Below are 19832 nucleotides of genomic sequence, written 5' to 3'. Positions count from 1 at the left end.
CTAAACACAACTGTGAAAAATCCTCACCTCTTCTGTAAGATTGTGCATAGACATATAAAGAGAATGTAGTGCTTCTGTTTAATGAGCCAGACTTAAACCATTTGCTGCTGCTTTCAGTTTCAGTCAGTTTAATAATTTCAGAGTTTGTTTTGGAGGCTTCATTTATTAAGTGGCCTCTCTTTAAAAACTACAATGACAGCTCTTCTATTTCCACCATTTAGTTCATTTTGTGCATCCCATATTTGCTGAAAATAATCTAAGCCATGTTATTAGGCATAGTAGCAAGTCGGAAAAAAAGCAAAACAAACAACAAAAACCCCAAACCAGATATGGATACATACTTGAGGAGAGGAGAAAATTCTCGGAAAATGTTAGTCAGTTAAAGCAAAAAGGGAAGATACACTCAATACAGAAAAGCTAAGTGGAATCTTCCAGAGCTCTTAAAAGAAATCAGTCACTGTATCTGCTAAAATTACCTAAGTGTACTTAGGCATTTTTCGAACCTCTAACATCTCACCAGAGGCTCTTCATGAAAATAAATTCTCTTAGAACAAAAAGACAAGTCTTTGGATGGACTAACACTTTCAATAAAGAAAAAAAGGTTAGGAATCAGTAGGCAGTTTTCACCAAGAAGCAATATTAATAATTAGAATGTTTAGTGGGAGTTGTACTATTTACCACTTGCAGAAATGTTCTGCAAGAAAGGGTGAAAACCACTGATTATTGAAAAGGTGAAAACCAGTGAGTTTTCCAGGGTACTAAAATCCAAGCAGTGTTCAAGGATCTCGCTGAGTGATGAGTTTGGAACTGAAGACACAATGTGAAGAAGTGTGAAGCAATGCATAGAAATAATTACTTTTGCTTACCCAATTACAGCTTTAAAATTAGCTGTTGCCTCTCAGATAATATATGGAAGATATTCTGATAGCTCTCTAAGAATGTAAGCTTAACATGAAAAGACACTCAAAATGTAAGAAAGCAATAGGAAAAGAATAGAGAAGGAATTAGAAGATGTTCTGCTGCTTCATAATACTCTTGTGATGAAGAATCTTGTGAATTCTTTGGGGAACTGTGACTTCACACTGTTCCACCTCAAAAAATACAGATGGATTGGAAATGATAAACAGAAGGGGAAAAAAACCAATAAGGAGTGCACAGTTGTTTTCTTGTGGGAAGGACTGAGAAAGCAGGGATTTCCCACACAAGAATAGCAATGGCAAGAGATGAGAAATTTGAGAGAGTCCTGTAATGTAAGTGAGAAGCAATGACATTCAAAACCAAAAGGAAATACTTGCTTTGGAAGACAGAGTAAAAACACATTTGTTTTTAATTAAATGGCTTAATAGAAGATATGTCAGTTGGTGGCTGAGAAATACAGTGATCCCTCTGGCAAAGAGGAGGGGACAGTGACATCTGATACAAGCTTACAGTTGTCTGTAGGGCAGCTTAAAAACAACTGGCCAAAACCTGTAAGGGAGCAAAATCAGGGGCAGCAGCCACATCTTGGAGATTGGGACATCGCTGTGGGTTGTGAACAGGAGTTTGTTCAGGGGGCACTGCAGCACTGGGACAGTGGGCTCTGTCCTCAGGCCAGCTGCACACCAGGCCTGACCTCATCCAGGACCAGGAACAACCTTGCTTCCCACAGGAGCTCAGAACAGGAAATCTCCAGAGAACCTTCCCAGCCAGTGCTCCTCCAATGGCTCACTCAACAAAAATTCTGGGCCTACTGGCTTTTGCCTGGACGATCACTACAGAAAATGATCTTAAATTGTATTTTTTGATATGACTTACATGAATGTTCTCATACTCTCAGTTGGAAAAATACCTCAAATGAAGTTTGCTTTGACATCTTTTGTGCCAGTCCCTCTCCCCAGTGACTTCCAGCAGACAGGATTTCCTGTCCTTGCTAGAGCTGCTTGTGCTGCATTTGGTTCTGGCACTATATTGTTTAGCACTGCTTTAGGCCTCTGTACATTCTGCTGTACCTGGACAAGAATAAAGCTCATACAAAGAGAAGCAATACTCAGAGGACAGACTATGGGCACTTAGTCCCATTAATTACAATTACCAGGCAGCAAAAGCATTGTAACAGGAACACTCAGGGGTTACTTGCACTCTATGATTCTGGGCGCGAATGATAAACTGAAGAGATATATAAAGAATTTCCTTTGAGAATATTAAATATTTTTTCCATATAAAAATCTGGAACAATACTGGAAAATTAATTTTGTTTTGTTTAGAATGACTATCCACATCTCAAATGAGCCCTTGATGAAAGATTCTGATTTTTGCTCATCCAAAATACCACCATTACTAGAGAACATAAGAAATCTTTCATTGTTTACCCTCTCTCAGGATAAGAAGTAAACTGTGATATTTTTATGTCAAGATTCTCTCATTAAAAGATTCCCACCTCTAGCAGTTATGAAACAGATTCTGTTCTCTAAGGTCTTATGCAGGGAGAGTGGGAGAAGGCTCTAACTCACAAACTAGCATAAATTTCATCATTCCTCCTTCTGGAAAACAGTCAGAAAACTGGGTTGTTTCTCCTTTAATTAGAATGTAAAGGGCAGAATTGAGAAACAGTGGCACATTTATCACTCCGTATGTCAGTGTAAAAGAATGCCAAAGAGACAAGCATTTTTAAAGACAAATGTGTCACACAAGTGTTTAGACTAAGCTAAACAAATATTTTCATCCTGTTTAAATCAAAACACCTATGATCATAAAAAGTGCTTTTCTCCATCTCTTTTCACCATCGTGTACTTAAACCACTATGTAATTTTAGCGTGATTTTTTTTCTACCCATAAAAAGGCAATTGTATCTTAAAAATATTCCCTTGTGGGGTTTGGTTTTTTTTTTTTTTTTTTAATTAATGTCCTGTATCACTCACCATTTTTCTACTGTTTTTATCAGTCTGTCCAGGCAGTCTTTCAGGGTTTTTTTTGAGCTCTCAATATTTTCAGGCAACTGGTCTATTATAGCAGGGTTAAAATCCTCTTGAAAACCACTTCTACAGTTTCAAAGAGATGACTGTTTAGACACAGGTAATATAACTTTTTTTAGCATAGGAAGGGGAAATTTAGTCGTCTCTGTTTACTGAACAGCTCTGACTCATCTTGTGCAAGCTGTCTGTGCTCTCAGTGAGGTGGAGTGGGGGAGAAGTAAAACAAAAGTAAAATAGTGTGTGCAAGAGAGCAAGAGAAAGCTAATGTGAACATGCCATTAGCCACTGCATTCTAAATTATACACAGCAGGGAATTGAATTAAGATCTAAAATCCCCAGTGTTAAGTGTTATATTTTCCATGTTCAAAGAGCAAAACCACGTGCTGACATTCTAATTTGTGATTTATAAGGGAACGATGTAAAGGCAAAACAGCATCACTGAGATAGGAACCAAAACACTCATTCTGCATCTTCTCCCAGGCCTGTCTGCAAGCAGCATATTTATGTTTCAAAATACGGCACACAGAAATCACAGCTACCTGTATCACATTTTCTCTTGTTCTGCTTGAAATTTTGATAGGATTTATTTGATTCTATTCAGCAGATAAAAATATGTGTATGTTTGAGTCTCTTACTTGAAATACCCTTAAATCCAAACACACTGTTTTCTGTGTACCTACACCCTTCACGTATCTACACAGGAACTGGACTAAAAGGGGTTTGTGATACTTTCCTTCAGAAGTGTGGCTAGTCCCCTGCAAAAACTAACGGGGATTTGTCTCCTAAGGTTTAATTGATATAAAGAATTCTGTAAAACTCTTGCAAACATCCCTGCCCTGCATGGAGTATGGCTCAGTCTCCAGAACTAATATTTTACTGTCAATCACACAGCTTGTCAGATGGAAGTGAGAATATCATTTCTATCCCATCTCATTCAGTTCATTGCAAAAGGCTGCCATTTAGCTTTCCTTTCAGTGCTGTAGATGATGGATGGATGGATAGCAGATTACTCGGATCACAGAACAGATGAGTGCTGAATATACACTATGAAAAAAAACTTCTACGTTTCATTCCAGAGAAATCATTAACTTGGTGAAGCCAGGTGAGTAGCCCAGCTTCCAAGTAACAATTTTCCTAATTTCAGAAACACTAAGTCACTAAGTAGGATTTCAATTTACAGATCCATCTTATTTGTTTACTGCAGTATGCTAACTTTGAGCCACAAACAAATTATGGCTAATGAATTAATATTAGTACTTCGATTAAATAACGCTTTAATCACTAACTGCTGTGATAAGGACTTCTGGAAAAGGCCACACAGCCTGTATTTACTGTATTTATGCAGTACTTTTCAAAAACACCCTACAAGAACACTCAAAATTTTTTCACTCTTACAGATTTGAAGAAATTCTTGTAACTTAGCCCACCACTGTGATTCCTATGCCACTCATGGGAATGGTGGAATAGCAGAGCCTGTACTTCTGACTCCAGTTTAATCTGTTGCTTTGATATCTTAGTATTATGGCTAAATGGTGATCTCTGCCTGCACTCAAGCTGGTGGAAGCTCTGAAGCTGCAGTTTTCATAGTGCCAAGACCAAATGATTCTATGAAAATAAATTCTCCAAAAGCAGGTCTTGTCTTCTGCCAATGCAGGCAGAGTAGCCCAGCCACTGGGGGAACGTCTCTTAGGCTGTATGTGGTAAATACATGCCAATGAGAGTCAGCCCAAAAAACAGATTTTATTTAAAGGCTCTACTTACATTTTGGCCAGGCAGCAGTGTCCTTCAGTCATTGTTGGAATCGCCCACTCCATCCAGGGGACAATCAGCCTGTTTTGAAGTGTGTCTCTCTTGAAATGCATATTTGTTTTCCTCATTCTAGGTGGGAAAAAAATTCAGTTTGTGGGCTAAGGTCTAGGCAAAACTTTTGCATTACTTCATTATAAAGCGGTTTTATTTGTTCACCATCTAAGGGGTCCATACACTTTGCTAAAAAGGGTATATTAGATCTGATGTACCATGGTGGTAGGCACCTTCTCAGTTCCTGCTCAAGGTGCTAGCAGTGTATAAGAATATTCTTAAATGTCACTTCCAGAAGGACAGAAAACACTGGATGTAACTTGGCAAAAGTAAGAATCAGGACCAAAAGAATCAGGTTCAAGCTTGTTTGGAACCACTGTTTAACAGTTGTCTCAGCTTTCACGCTGCTATTCACTATCTCACTCCCTGAGGTAACAGACAATCCCCAGCCAGGCTGCCTAAATCCTGCAAGTCTATAAGAACTGAGTGACTGAGGGAATGCTGGCTTAGCACTGCATCTGCTGCTCTGCCAGAGCCAGCCCTGCTGCTGACTGTTACCTTCAGCATGGTGACAAAATATCCACCTCCCAGAACTGCATTTCCGCTCCAAGGACCTGCAATATGTTCCCAAAACTGTTCTATCTCATTAGAGCTGAGCAATAATTAAGTGCATAAGTGATCAATGTATGTATGAGGATCACTATAATCTGCATAACATTTCTCTGTTGCATCGTCTTAGTGAGAGGAAATGATGAAATCATCAAAACTCCTTTGTTATAAATCCTACTATACCAATTGCACTGAATTCTTTATTCTTTCCCCTTACACACATATTCTCTTCTCTCCAGAATAATTCAGTTTGTATGAACAGAAAATAAGTACTGTTGGACTGCTGGGAAAGCCCCTGATCTTCCACTACCAGATGAAAAACAAAAGCTTTCTATGTATTTTTATGAATACATATTATAATTTATTTCCCCATCTAATGCCAGAATGAAGTAGTAGGTTCTGAAAGTGTCCTGCAGAGGAGACTGATTTTGAAGTTAAAAATCAAATACCTTGTTAGACCCACCAAGTCTTTTGCAGAGCACCAGAAAGACATAAAGTTCTGTATTTTCCTCCTTCTCTTGATGAGTCACTGCTTGGGGCATGGAGACATTGTGCAGACCTAGTGTCTTTATGAAGATTAAGTAGTCTTATGAAATGCAATTAGAATAAATATATACTTGTCAATTTGTAATTACATTCAGAACAAACTTCACGTTAACAGAAAAATTAGAATGTAGCAGTAGAGAAATAGTGCCAATTACCTCTGTCTGGTCCATTTCCCTGTAGCAGCAGGCAGAGGTTCAGAAGACAGTTTTCCTTTCTGAGTTCAGCAGTAATCAATTTATGGCCCAAAGCAAAAAACGGGAGCATCAGCCAGGCACTAGGGCTGTCTCCAGAAATAAAGGGATATCTGGCTCATATGGCTACTGAATCAGATGCATCTCACTGGCTCCATGGGAGGGTGTTTCTGGATAATCCAGTAAGTAAGAGAAGAGGTTTGAACAGGAAGGGTTCTGTGAAGAGCACAATTGACTCCTGTTTACTGTTCATTAGGTGAGAAAAAGAACACTTGAATAGAAGAGTTGAGGTTTGGGTACTACCCTACAGAATGCACTACTTAGGCAAGGCCAGGCATGCAGACCACTCAGACCACCCCCAGAGATTTCTCATAAATTGATCTTAAATATCTAGACTAAAATTATTTTTGCTATTTGATTACCTCTTGTACCTCAGTCAACTAACTCCTAGTATTCATCTTACCTAATTTTCTTTGGAAGGCATAGCTTAAAAGCATAACTATTTAGAGCCAAAATGAGGTACCACTACTTTTATCATCACTTCTACATTTTTATGTGATTATGTCTGTCACTGGGAAAAAAAAAACCTACCAAAACCCAAGAAAGTGCTGCAGCATGCTGTGTGTTTCTCCAGGACACATTGCTGCAGGATGACAAATGCTAACAAACACCTCTAGCACGGATTCGATGTGCAGGCAAATAGAGTGTTTCTTCAGTTCTCTAAAACAAGTGAATCAATACCAAGAAGCAATCAAATACAGGTTTGTCTGATATTTTTAACTCTACAGAAATAATGACTGCTAATTACTATGCCCAGTGCTCTGTGTATTTAATTACAAACTTTCCTCAGGAGCTCTGCATTTCACCTTCATTACACAGTGAAATGCTCCTGTGTGTACATACAAGGCATTTTGCATAGCAAGGGCTCAGTTATTTCACACAGAAGAATATTCAATGTCTCCACATGGGTATATTCACTATTGCTGCAAGTCGTATGTACAAAGTGCATGTGAAATGAGGTACCTGTGGTGGGGATGGGCAAAAGGGGAGCAGGGGCTGCAGGCAGACAGCTCACTTCAGAGGGGCAAGAACTCTGAGCAGCCTGTTGGAGGAGGCAATGCAGTGCTCTCAGTCCTGCAGATCAGTGATCCAGCCCATGCTGCAGGCACGACCTGGAACAAGAAGAGTCAGTCATTTGGACATGCTTATGAGGAAACTTCTAAATCTATTTAATTTGTATCAACAAATTTGTATTTAATTTGTATCTCTGAGCCACTGCTCAGAGAAAGTTTTAATTAGATAAGGTTGAAAATTTGCAAAAATAAACTCAGTAGTCTGTTGACTGTGACAATTGGCTACACTGTGAAAATCATTACTTATGTCCTTTTTCTGTCCTTCTCCCATATTCCAAGGTAAAGGCCTAGCCAACAGCCTGCTGTGTGGCCAGCTCTCTTAATGCATGTATTTCATCTTGTGTAAATATTCACACTTCAGAAAAAGATTTTCCAAGCCTGGACTTCAGGTATTTAGAATCTTGGCAACATAAATAGTTACACATAGTTCTAGAGCTCCAAAAAGGACAACTATGAAAACGAGACAGAACCTCAGCCATAAAGCATTTGGTATAATGGGAGACTGCTGTTTCTGGAGAGAACAAATACCTTAATATTTCAGAATATTTACAGTATTCTTATTTTGTTACTATTCTCAGAAATGTCTTAGGATCATCACAATGAAGAACAGGGATACTTACTTTCCTAAAATTTTGTAGAATGAAGGAATGTTTCTGTGACTAACTTTTAACATATTCTCAATTTGTGCTTATGCACATGCAGGAGTCTTTTGCTGGCTCACACTCCTATGCAGTAATGAGAATATTACAACTGCTAGAGGCTACAGAAAGTGTAAATAAGAATGAAAGATACTCCTGAACTTATCTAAACAAATCTGATCATATTATATGAAATAATTATCTTCAATTGCAATGCCTCAAAATCTCTGGATCTAATCCAGACAGACATTTCAACCAAGTTTGATGTATTTAGAAAAAGCTGATAGAGATATCAGACTCTTATTTCACTCAGAAAAAGCTAAGGCAAACAGACTTTCATTTCATTCCTTATCTTGCAGTAGTTTGTAGTCTATTCTTACGTTCTTCAAAGAAACTACAATATTTACCTTGAGCTTGCAGCAAGTCTGCCAAACACTGTTCCCCCTACACTGTCTGTTTACTAACATGCAGTGCGCTCATCTTCATTCCATTTTACATTCATATCCATCATGTTTTAAGTATCTCTATACTCTGTCACAACACCTTAGGATTCACATTTACTAGGTACAATCTTCATGGTCTTATTCCCTGGATTTTGTAGAATGCCCAGAATTCTGACTGAATTTCTACCACATTGGCTTTTGTTTCCCACTACGGTTGAGCCATTGAATAACACCTGCATACCAAAATATCTACCGTTGCCTACAGATCTGTGCAGTCCAGGGTACAGGTTTGCAATCTGTATTATCTTAATTTGCAAACCTGCATAGGAATGCACAAAACATTCCTACAGAAAACAGAAGTGCAAGTTATTTGAAACAATTCAAAGGAGCATTTTATTTTCCTATTTTGCCTTACAGTGCTCTCTTGTCACAGAATACTTGGAAAAATAATGAAAGCACTGCACAATGGAAAATACAATTACTCTAGCATGCAAGACATTTTTAATGCTTTTTCTGCCTGACATATCAAATGAGATAAGTTAAGTACATGCCAAGCATCAGCAGAAAAAAAGCACAAGTGACAAAGACAGAAAGGGAGAATGGAAAAAGCACAGGTTTCAAGGATATGGTTGTGGGTTTTCAGACAAACTACTACTTTGATGAATTTATTAAGCCAACAACTCTATTCATGCTAAGAAGCTTTCAAGTGCCTTTGTTGAATCCTGTACAAGGCAACTTGTCTTTGTCGAAACATTTCAGTGCCATACCACACCAAATAAAGCACTGGTTACAGGCCAGGTCTGTCTACGTCCCGAGTCAGGAGAACACCTTGTCTGCTGAAAGGGCGTTTTATTGCAATCCCTTGTTTGGAGTAACGACAGGGAAGCAAAGCAATGATTGCACTGCCCTTCGTAGCTGGGGCGAAGGACAGCTGTGTTATGGACACTGCCCAGCATCCACTGTCATCCAAATCAAAAATGCCCAAGTCAGTGTTTTCCAAGTCAGTGTTGTCCAAGTTGACGTCACCCAAGTCAAAGTCATCCAAGTTGAAGTCAACATCGTCATCATTATCTGAGTGTTGTCATCATCTAAGTCAGTGTCCATGTCAATGCTGTCATCGGCCCCTGAGTCATCACTGTCGGTGTCCAAGTCATCGTTGTTGCCATGGTCATCCCAGATGTTGTCATCCCCATGGACCTCCAAGTCTTTTTCTGTGACTATAACATTTGTCCTGTTTAGAGGAACTTACACGCCAGTCATTTAAAATAACATTGTAGACGAATTATACTCAGTAAATTCAAAATTTCCTAACCCAAGCAAGTTCTAGTTTAACCTCGACACATAATCTGTAACAGATACATGTTTCTGGTTGTTAAAAAAATGTAGGCTTTAGAACTTGGCTTTGTGTTCAAGTTGTTCTTTCCTGAAAAGTTCTAGTGTGGACAGAGAAGTCTATATGCATATAAGCTGGAGGATATGACACCAGGATGAATAATCAGAAAATACTCTTCAAATATTTTTAAAAGTAAATTATCGAGTCTCACTTTTACTAATATAATAATGTTAAAATACAAATAAAAGAATGAAAAAATAATTTTTATTAGAAAATCTAACTTAATTTTCACATTCTAAGAAGAAAAAAGAGAGAAAAACAGAACTTCCAAATTAACCAACAAGAGACATACAATTTCTCTCTAATTTTAAAGTTACACCACAATTTTTTAACTGCATTTTATAATTTTAATATGCAAGTTAACACTAATTGTTTTAAGACAGGGAACACTAATTTTATTCTCAAAGTAGTGAATTAGCTTAATCACAAATTCCGTTAATATGCAGATTTTTGTTGAGTTGGGGAACACAAGATATACAAGATAATGGAGGTCAAACGGAGACAGAAAAAAGCTGCACTGTAACATAGTTACAGTTTTCATACCTACAGAGTTCATATTTCCTTTATCCAAAGTTGTCTACTGACACCACTCATAAATGGGAAGGAGACTCAAAATGAAGTCTGGTTTAGTATTAACATATGTTGTTCAGCTACTGCAGGCAGTCATAAATTATGGTCCTTATAAGTGCTATACACAAGAAAATAATTTAACTGTCACATTAAACACATTTCAAACTCTGAAAATTCCTCTGTGTGACTAGTAGAGTGCCATGCAAGAGCTCAGAAGAAAAAAACCAGTGGATTTTTATTGAGTTAAACAGACTTACATATTTTTAAAAGGTCCTAAATAAGAAATTATCTATACATTTGCTTGCAAACATCAGCATCTCTACGAGATCAGGACTGTAACAGACAGAAATAAATCCCTGGACCAAGCTGGAATTCTCTTCTCCTAGATTAAGCAAAAAACCTTCATTGCTGACCTGAAAGAGGAAGACTTTGTGATTCTCTCCCACCTCTCCACATTCAGCTATTGCTTGCCTGAGGGCTGTCTGGTGCTTCTTTGCTCATGGACGCAGCAACAGCCAAATTCAGAGCCAGGTGACAGAGCTGACTCAGCCCACCTTGCCTGCAGGCAACCCCAACAGCTGGGCTGGAGAGGGGCAGAGAACTCTGGGATCATGGGGAGGAACAAATGAGGACAAGCAAGTCACAAGACTTTCTTCCTTCAATAAGCAGAGAACTGTTAATCCAGTGCATCTCCATCACTGAATTATAGCCCTATATTAAACTTCAGGTGTTTCCTCCTGGAATTTGGATTCTATTATATATAATTTATAGTATGTGTATGTATCAACAAGAAGCCTTGTCTTCTCTCAGTTTTTGAAAGGTTTTCTCATTCTTGGACATACCATACTGCTGAAGTTGTTAATACGGACTTTCAACACAAACTAGAATTTATATTAAACTTTAGAAATGGTGTTGACACAAAACCATCATTCTTCGTTTATCAGATATTCCTGTGTTTTCACTTATTTCTATTTCAAGTTCTGACTTCATGCTTTCTTTCAAGTAAGAGCCCTTCTAAGCTCTTTATCTTCACCAGGTTGATTCTCTGTTGGTGTTTTTCTACACCGATGCACATGAGAAAAGACAGATTTTCCTTGTGTGTTTTGTTGTCAGAGGCTGGCAGACAAACAGCATTGTTCACCACAACAGCCAACTACTCACAAGCATTTTGAGTCTACCTTTCGACAAGGACTTGTTTCTTCTCTCATCTAAGAAAGCAGGAGTGTAAGAAGAAAACAAAGTCACCACTTCCTGTTCCTTTGGAATTCAATGCTCAGTCTCCAATAAATAAATGAAAAGGGTAAGTCTGACTTACCAAGAAAAAGAAAGACAACCAACAAAACAACCAATCATTTTCTAATTCTCTACAAAACACTTCTTGCCAACTCCTCACTATTTAAATACATGGTTCATGCTGTAACCTCCCTGAGTCAGGCACACTGCCACTGCCACAACCGCAGCTGCTTGGCAAACAAGTCAGGTCAAACAAGTATTGCAATTCCAGATACTTTTGCCAAGAAAGAAGGAAGGGCATCTTAATAAAGGGCATTCTAATGCCTAACAGGAGCTAAGTCCTCTTATTGCTTATATGTGGGCTGCCTCAGAACCCATACCTCTTGGTTTTAACTTCTGGGATTTTATAAGCCTTAAATATAATCTCTACACTATGGAAGCTCTTCCAGACTCTATGTGTTGCTATAGGAACAGATTATTTCACTTACACTGCTCTTTTAAATGGTCAGATTGGGTAAATGCAGAAACCAACAACTGCAGAACTGATTACTCTTTTCAAGTTCATTCTTGAAAAGAGCACACCAGATTTTAAGAGAAATTAATCAGCAAGACATTTGGTAGCTGAAAGCAGTCACATCTGAAAAGAACTTTAATGTATATCTTAAATAATATCTTTAAATAAACTATATAACATACTAGCTTAAAACTGAAATCTGGTTGCTACCCATTATATCATCATTTCTGGTGTGATTGCTCACAAGAAAATAATCTTACAGGGGAAGGTTGTGTTTTGAACTTCTTGAAGAAAAATTCCCAGTATTTCAGTAACAATATACAAAACAGTAGCATGAGAACAGTCTGTTTTCATGTCAGTCAAGAGAGACAAAGTGAAGTGACTGCACGTGTGCATGGAAGTCCTGTGGTGGTGCCTCTCCAGGCAGGCACAGCAGCACAGATCCCACTCCCGGCTCACCCTGAGCTCAGGCCACACAGCCACTGCCACGTGGGTTGCACACATCAGGGAAAAGTAGAGTCTTAGCAAAAAGAAAAATAATACCAGATTGTGAATTTGAACCATTTGGGATTTCTGTTGTTTGCTTGTTTCACTTCTCAAAACAAAGCATAGGACTGCTTGTGTCAATCTAGACTGAGAGAATAGTGCTCAAAATATTTGATCACCACCAATTTCCTGTTAAAATTCCGTGAAGAAAGGAAACTTTAGAAGGAGAACCATTTTAATTACTAAAGCATGTACTATGATAAGGGTCTCATGGATTGACACAAGGAAAAAGGCCCAAATGATATTTCTGTTGTAGTTAACAATAAAACTTCAGGTAGTCATCACGTGTGATACTGTTCAAATATAGCACAGTATTGACACTTAAACTGAGGAAGAGGGGAAAGAGAATTGCTGTCATTATTTTATGTCCAGAAGGTTACAACAATCTGGAATTCCACAGAAAACTTCACAATCTGCAAGCAAATCAACTTTTGGTTTTATGTGATGCTAAAGATTATAGACATTGTTCCATGGATAAGATCCGGATTAAAATCTGGAACTAAAGAAAAAACCAACAAAAAAAGGGTATGTTTCAATAACACGCAGACATTAATCACCTCAACTGTCCTCATACATTTGAATTATTTTATGTTATCAATGTTATACTGTGGTATATTTTTGCCTAAAGAACTTTGGATCTCTCTGCAAGGTAGTGCAAGAGTTATTCATATGTTTAGGTCACTAGGAATCTTATGTAAAATTACTTCCTACTGCCATTTCCAAGCCTGATTCCTGACAACCCTCCTGAACAAAGATATGAGAAACCTCAGGAATATTCCCCCTGGACTTCGTATCTGACCTCTCTGGAAATGACCACCACTGCTAGAAAGGAGTGTAATAATTCCTTCAGACAAATGAGAAGGTGGAGAAGAGCCAAAAAATTGCTGTCATGCCCAGAACAGCAGTTGACCATTTCCTTTGCCTTACCTTCCCATCCTTGCCAACAGATGGAGTGGGGATGCTTCATCCCAGGGAATGCCAGACTCTCCACTCTGAGTGGAGCCTCACAGTTGCCTTGCATGGGGCAGGAGGCCCTCAAGGCAACTGGACCTGCTCAAGGTGAATGTTGCCAAAATGTCCAGTGTGAGATGTGAGAGTGGGAGTTCGGGCTGGATTTCTCAGAGCTTGGAGAAAATGCTGAGGAAAAATGTTGAATGTTACGTTCTGAAGGGGAAACTGAAGTTTGCAATAAACTAGAGATGATGGGTGGGTGATGGTACATTGAAGGAAGAGGATGAGAAAGAGCGGGAAAAAATTAAAGGAAAGTGCAGAAATAAACCACTGGGAACCTGATGTAATGAGAAGTGCCCCAAGAAAAATAGGCACACAACCAATCTTGGACACTTGATTGAAATAAAGATGTGCCTTCTTCTGTGAGTACATTAGACAGAAATAGTGTTTACGTCTGTCTGAATCCAAAATCAGCTTTTGCTACCTGCAGAATACACAAGACTTGAATTTTTGATGCTTGAATAAAAAGTAAATCTGCGACTGCATTTTAAATTCTAGTTATGCTGCAGATATTCACATTCTTCTGCACCACTTTGACTAATTCACTTTCACTTCAGAATAACACAAGTATTCTTCTTTACACATTGCTTTGTTATCCTTCATCCTAGAGCTGTATTAAAGGATACAATTCCATAATGAGTGGTTTCTCACATTTTAGTGATTTTCTAGCAAGTTAGACTTTACCTGTGTGTCTGCAGGGCAAAAGAAGTTTGCTTTGCACACCCAGAGGCAGTGTAAACACTTGAATTCTCACACTCTGCTCCTCAGCAGCTATTATTGCAGGCTCTGTGGAACATGCATCTGCCCAGATCAGACCTCAAGAAAAGCCAGCCTACCTGCCAGCAGAAATTTCCACAATCCATTAAGAGTCTTCTGCTGAACAATATCCTAATATACTTCCTTCTGCTTGTCCTGTGGGAAACATCTTCTGGTATTTTGCAGCTCTAATTTTCCCCAGTGCTCTCTGTAAAAGAAAAAGATCATTTGCTCATGACTCATTTTTGTCTGAGAAGATCTGCACATGTCACCATGTGAAAGAAAGCACTCAGTGCCAAGCTGTGAAGTATCCTGCATTGCCAGTATGCTCTTGTTATTTGGCTACTTGAGCTACATAGTGTGTTTTAAAACTCAAAACTGCATTTAAAATTGCTTCAAAATCCAACCCTAAGATCATCGTAAGTATCAGTCTATTGCTATTAGTGAAGGGAAGAGGAGATTTTTTTTATAGTGCTCAGAAAGTCAAGAGAAACATTTGACATTGATTCTAGCTCTGGAATGGAGGAGTCTTAAAGGAGTGAGATCAGAGGCAGCCTAATTGGCTTGGATTCTTTACAAATCTGGCTTAAAGTGGGTGAACTACTCAGTCAATACAGTATTTTGGGAGGCTGTGCATTTTATTCTGAAAATATGAGTTTCAAGCCATGACATTTCAATTCTCCCAGAAGACAGTAGAAAAATAGATCTGAGAATTAAGCCTCCTACATAGCCAGAGACCAGCATCAGAATGCACCAAGTAGGTGCACCGACTTCTTCTGTGCTTCTGCCAAGGAACTGCAGCCTTCGCCTTGAGAAATGCCTCCCATGACAGCTTGTTATCAGATCATTTTAATTATTTGGAATTACAGTAATAGTAAAAATCTACACATTTAATAGGTATATTGTTTCTCTGGATATATACAAACATCAGGAACTAGTTATGAACTGGACAGATTCCACACGATCACTTCCCACATGAAATGTGTTCCAGCCACCGGACAAACAGTAGTGGTGTTAGTCCCCTTTAATGATCCTCCACATGTATACATATATGTACAGGATTCTCCTTTTCTATTTCCTAAATTCAGGGTACCTCTAAAGGGGAAAGATGTCTTTTACTTAATTAATACAGAAATCTTTTTCTCCTCAGTAATATGCAATTAAGTCTGCCAAAAACAGCTAGGCTTTAAAATTGTTAGCAGTATATTGAAATAAAAACCTTAAACAAAGCACTTACCTCTAAGGAGGCTAAAGTAAGTTTAGAGGAATCTAGTCCTGATCAAATCTTTAAAAATTGCTGTCCAAAATGCAAGAAGAATATCAGAATATAGCATTAAATTTGGGCACATGTTGATTATATAATCACTTACACTGGAAGAAGGGTTAACAGTAACATCGATCAGGTTGGGCTCAAAAGAAAGTATCTAAGGTCTACAACATAGAATAATTAAGTCCCACAATGTTAATGAAGGCAGATACACTTGAATTCAGTGGTGACAGGCCAGCAGAACTGTACATCCTTTCCCAAAGGCTACAGGAGCAGCCTCAGCTTCCTCATCGATCAATAGCCACCTAAATCCTGGCCTCATTTGAGCACAGAGCGACCCTTTCAAGAACTGCTGTCACAAATCTATTTAGCTTTACAGAATCTGACCTACATCATTAGGAGCACAGACTGTGTCTAGCAGGGAAGTCAAATACGGCATTTTTCTACTAAGAAACATTTGTTATTCTCATTTACTGTCAACAGCTAGTCTAGGAATCATCTGCATTTTCACTGTGTTTTAAGACATCACTAATTAGAACCTAAGGAAAGCACTAAAAATACCCCGCCATGCAGCTGACATCTCCCTGATTCAACGTGAGAACCTTCTGTGCTGGCTGAGAGCAGTGACTAACACAACTGCCTTCAGTGTGTGCTCTTCCATGAACACTGGCACGTACAAGAACTACTTTTTCCCAAATAAGACAGATAACTAAGGTAAGAAGATTTTCTTTCCCCTCCTGAAGACAAGTAATTCATAAGTTATTCAGGCATTGAGGGAACAGAGCAAACATCCAAAATTTGATATATCCAGAAAGCAGTAGTTGCTGGGAAAAAACAACTCCTGATTTGTATTCTAGGTCCATCAACTGGAAATGATTTTTTAAGAAAAAAACTTCTTAGTGTTTCCAGGCTTCTGGTAAAAGTCTGTGGTTTTGCTCTGACAAAACAGCAAACGAAAGAAATAAACCCCACAAAATTTCATGAACACCACCAGCTCAGAAACCACATGATGCTCTGTGCATTACAACACTTCAATACTGTTGTTACTTCAGATTAAACTGAAATATTATCCCAAAACTTCAGAGGGTTTAGTGGACATAGGATTCATATCCCTGTATCACGTGAGTATTCTTTAGTTTTCTCTAATTCTACAACCACCTACACTCACAGACAGTAACTAAAAATCTCCATCAAGAGAAAATTGTGGAGGAATCAAATGTGAGTAAAGTATCCCTTGTCATTTCTGACAAAGTGAGATTTGTGTGATGCTATTTTCCCCATTTTGACTAACACATCAAAGAAGGGAATCCAGAACATTCCAACTTACTGAACAATTTTTGGACATTTAAATATGTACTTAGAATAAAGAGATGTATTAGAAAAAGAATTAATGACAAGTTACTAAACAAAACTATTTAAAGTACCACTCCAGCAGGAAAAGGTGCATTATAATCTCTTGGAAAATTTGCTTCTAAATCTGTTATTTTTTTAGCTAATGAGTAGTCCTAAAAATGAACCACAGAAATAGATAATGCAAGCTATATCTAGGGTCAAAAGAAGTCTAAGTAATACAGGATATATTCATTAAAAATTGTAACTTAAATAAGCTTGTATTTAAGTAACTATGAATTATGTTACAGAAAACATCAGAAAAAGCATTTTATGTGCATCTGAATATACCAAGTTAATGGGCATTGTGATCCTTCCTAGTTTTCAAAATTCCTGATTTTCTAATGTCAAGCAGAAGTATAGTTTCCTACTAAGCCTAAATAGAGCATCATGCAAGTGGTACTCAAACTCAAGTTATCCAGTTCAAAACCTGTGGCTTTAGAACTGAGAAAAAAAATTAAACCCATTTCAAGCTCCTTTAACAATCTTTTATTTTGTTTTGAAATTAATCGCTTATGTACATTTTGCTGCTTTTTACTCGATTTCACTATGTAGTTCTCAGCCTTGGAACACGGAATTTTTGCAAAATAAACAAGAGTTTAAGAACTAAAAGTAAGTGAAACATTGCTGATAACAGACTGTTCATCTTTCTGTGCCTCCATCTGCACAGCAGCACAGTGGAGCTTGCACATTGACCATGCTCACGTCACAGTGGGAAAAGAATAACACCAGTCCTTCAATTTAGAGAAACTCTGACAATCAGGACTTACTTTTCTCAGTTTCAGTATTTAAAAAGAATATATTTCCTGTTGCTTTCTGCACAGTTGCATGTTGGCATTCAAACAGGTTAACCTTAAGAAAACTGGACCATGATTTATTCACAAGGCCTAAGCTACCAGGCCAAATTCCAGATCTTCTTGTAGAAGGTGCATTTCTCTCCCAAGGATTCTTCCCCCCCACACACACTCATCTGATGCCTTGTCTAAGATAATTCCAAATGTGCAAAGCAATACTCCTTTTACTGTTTCTTTGAGTAGGCCTATAATAAATAATTTATCTTGAAATGCATTCAGCTCCGTTTTCCTAATTTCAATTCACCATTGCTAAATCCTCCAACCACCTCCTTGAACTAAAATTCTATCTGTCCATACCATTTGATACCATTTCCTTCATAAAACGCTAATGAGATTTTGTGAAACATTCTGATTTTAAAACTTTGTGCCAGCTAATTTAACACTTCCATCTAGAGCATCTCAAAGATTCAGGACGAATTCTTAAAATTAAGATTCCTATGGAATTATCATTTTTACTGTAATAAAAAGGTTTCTCCAGATTTAACTATCTGTTATTACTATTATTTTGGACATGACACTAACATTTAAGATGTATTTTACAGATCTATACTATTAATTTCTTGCTTAAGTATATCACCTATGTGCAAGACTGGTTTCATCAGGTTAACACAGACTCTTCAAAGAAATTCAACAGTAATATCCTATTTTTTTTTTAATCTAAACCAGCTTTGAAATCCAAAGAACATTTTCCACAAAACATATGCATAAACAGAGACATACAGCAAAGTGGTTATTGAGGATCTCAAGGTACTAACAAGGCTGAGAACTCATCCTCTGGCACCAACAAGTCTTACACATCTATAAAACCGAAACTGTTTTATCAGCCACACTGAGGCATTCACTGGTCCATATCCAGAAGCTACTGTTGTTAGCACCAAAATATTTAAAAGGTAAATAAATTCCAATAAGTAATAGAAACTTAATGCTCTAAGAAAAATAGCAATAGTCTGATTCAACTTTGTTAACTGATATGGGTGATAGTTCAGCACTGAAGTATCCCCTAATTGCAGATAATTAACCTGGATTGATTGAATGAGCAAGCCCAGGCACAGATAATACACCTGGATAGAACAGACTGTGCATTTCTCAAGGGCCAAGGAGAGAAGGGTTCACACAGCAGTCAAAGTCCAGATTGTTTATGAAACTATTGAGTGAGACTGGACTTGGTTGTGGCCCCAGAAGAACTGTACTTGGGACCAGCTGCCAGTTCAGCTCAGACACAACAACTGCTGCCCTTAGAGCCTGGCAGTTCAGTGTTCCAGCTCTGATCCAGCCTATCCCTCACCAGTTTGTTTATAAAGATGTTGTGGCAGCTCAAGGGAATTTAACTATTTTCAACATACATGAAATATGCAAAACATTTATGAATGGTTAATTAAGTTCATTCTATATCTTGCTTTTTATACATCAAATTAACTATAAGATTAATGCGATTTGTAACAGTTACAGTCCACGAGCTCCACCACACCAGGCAAAATTTAAACTATTTTCTTGCATAGCTGTATTAACTATGTATCATACAAAATATCATAGAAGATACACAAACAAGGTAGCAAACCATCAAGGCAGCTTGTAATGCTGTGGCAAAATATGTTCGTCATTGGGATTTTTGCAACAGTTTTGAACCTCTGAGTGAAAGATAAACACCTTTTCAACAGAAGCTAAAATTCAACTGTTTATCTTTTGTATTTATCCAATTATGAGTGCACTGAAGTTTGAAGAAGTTTGCTGAACAAAGTATGCTAAAGATTTTATAACTGCAAGAGAGACCAAAAGAAAAAGATTTAGGTTAGAACTGCTGCTCTGCAATGTACTTAACATCATCTGAGATTCTTCTAAATAAGGAAAACAAAGTCTTATGGAATTAAAGGCAGACTAGGAAAGTAAATATAAGCACAACTCAGGTGAACTGCAAATGTGAACTGTAGAAATTTCAGACAGAACTACTCAGGCACTTCAAGGAGCAGCATCTGTGATGAAAGAAATGA

General features: G+C 37.9%; 1 long non-coding RNA gene across 1 annotated transcript in view; it reads right to left on the bottom strand.

Annotated features, from left to right (window-relative positions):
* LOC135420468 (uncharacterized) overlaps window positions 1-7337 on the bottom strand; it is a 38806-nt gene extending 31469 nt beyond the window's left edge. The window contains exons 1-3 of the long non-coding RNA XR_010433529.1: window positions 6062-7337; window positions 5810-5946; window positions 4713-4829 (exon numbers count right to left, since the gene is read on the bottom strand). This is a non-coding gene — a long non-coding RNA (uncharacterized LOC135420468). The remainder of the gene's footprint in view (window positions 1-4712; window positions 4830-5809; window positions 5947-6061) is intronic.
* Between the last annotated feature and the right edge of the window lie 12495 nt (window positions 7338-19832).

The sequence above is a fragment of the Pseudopipra pipra genome, chromosome 11, assembly GCF_036250125.1.
Source record: "Pseudopipra pipra isolate bDixPip1 chromosome 11, bDixPip1.hap1, whole genome shotgun sequence".
Classification (NCBI taxonomy): domain Eukaryota; kingdom Metazoa; phylum Chordata; class Aves; order Passeriformes; family Pipridae; genus Pseudopipra; species Pseudopipra pipra.
This window is presented reverse-complemented; position numbering and strand designations above follow the sequence as displayed.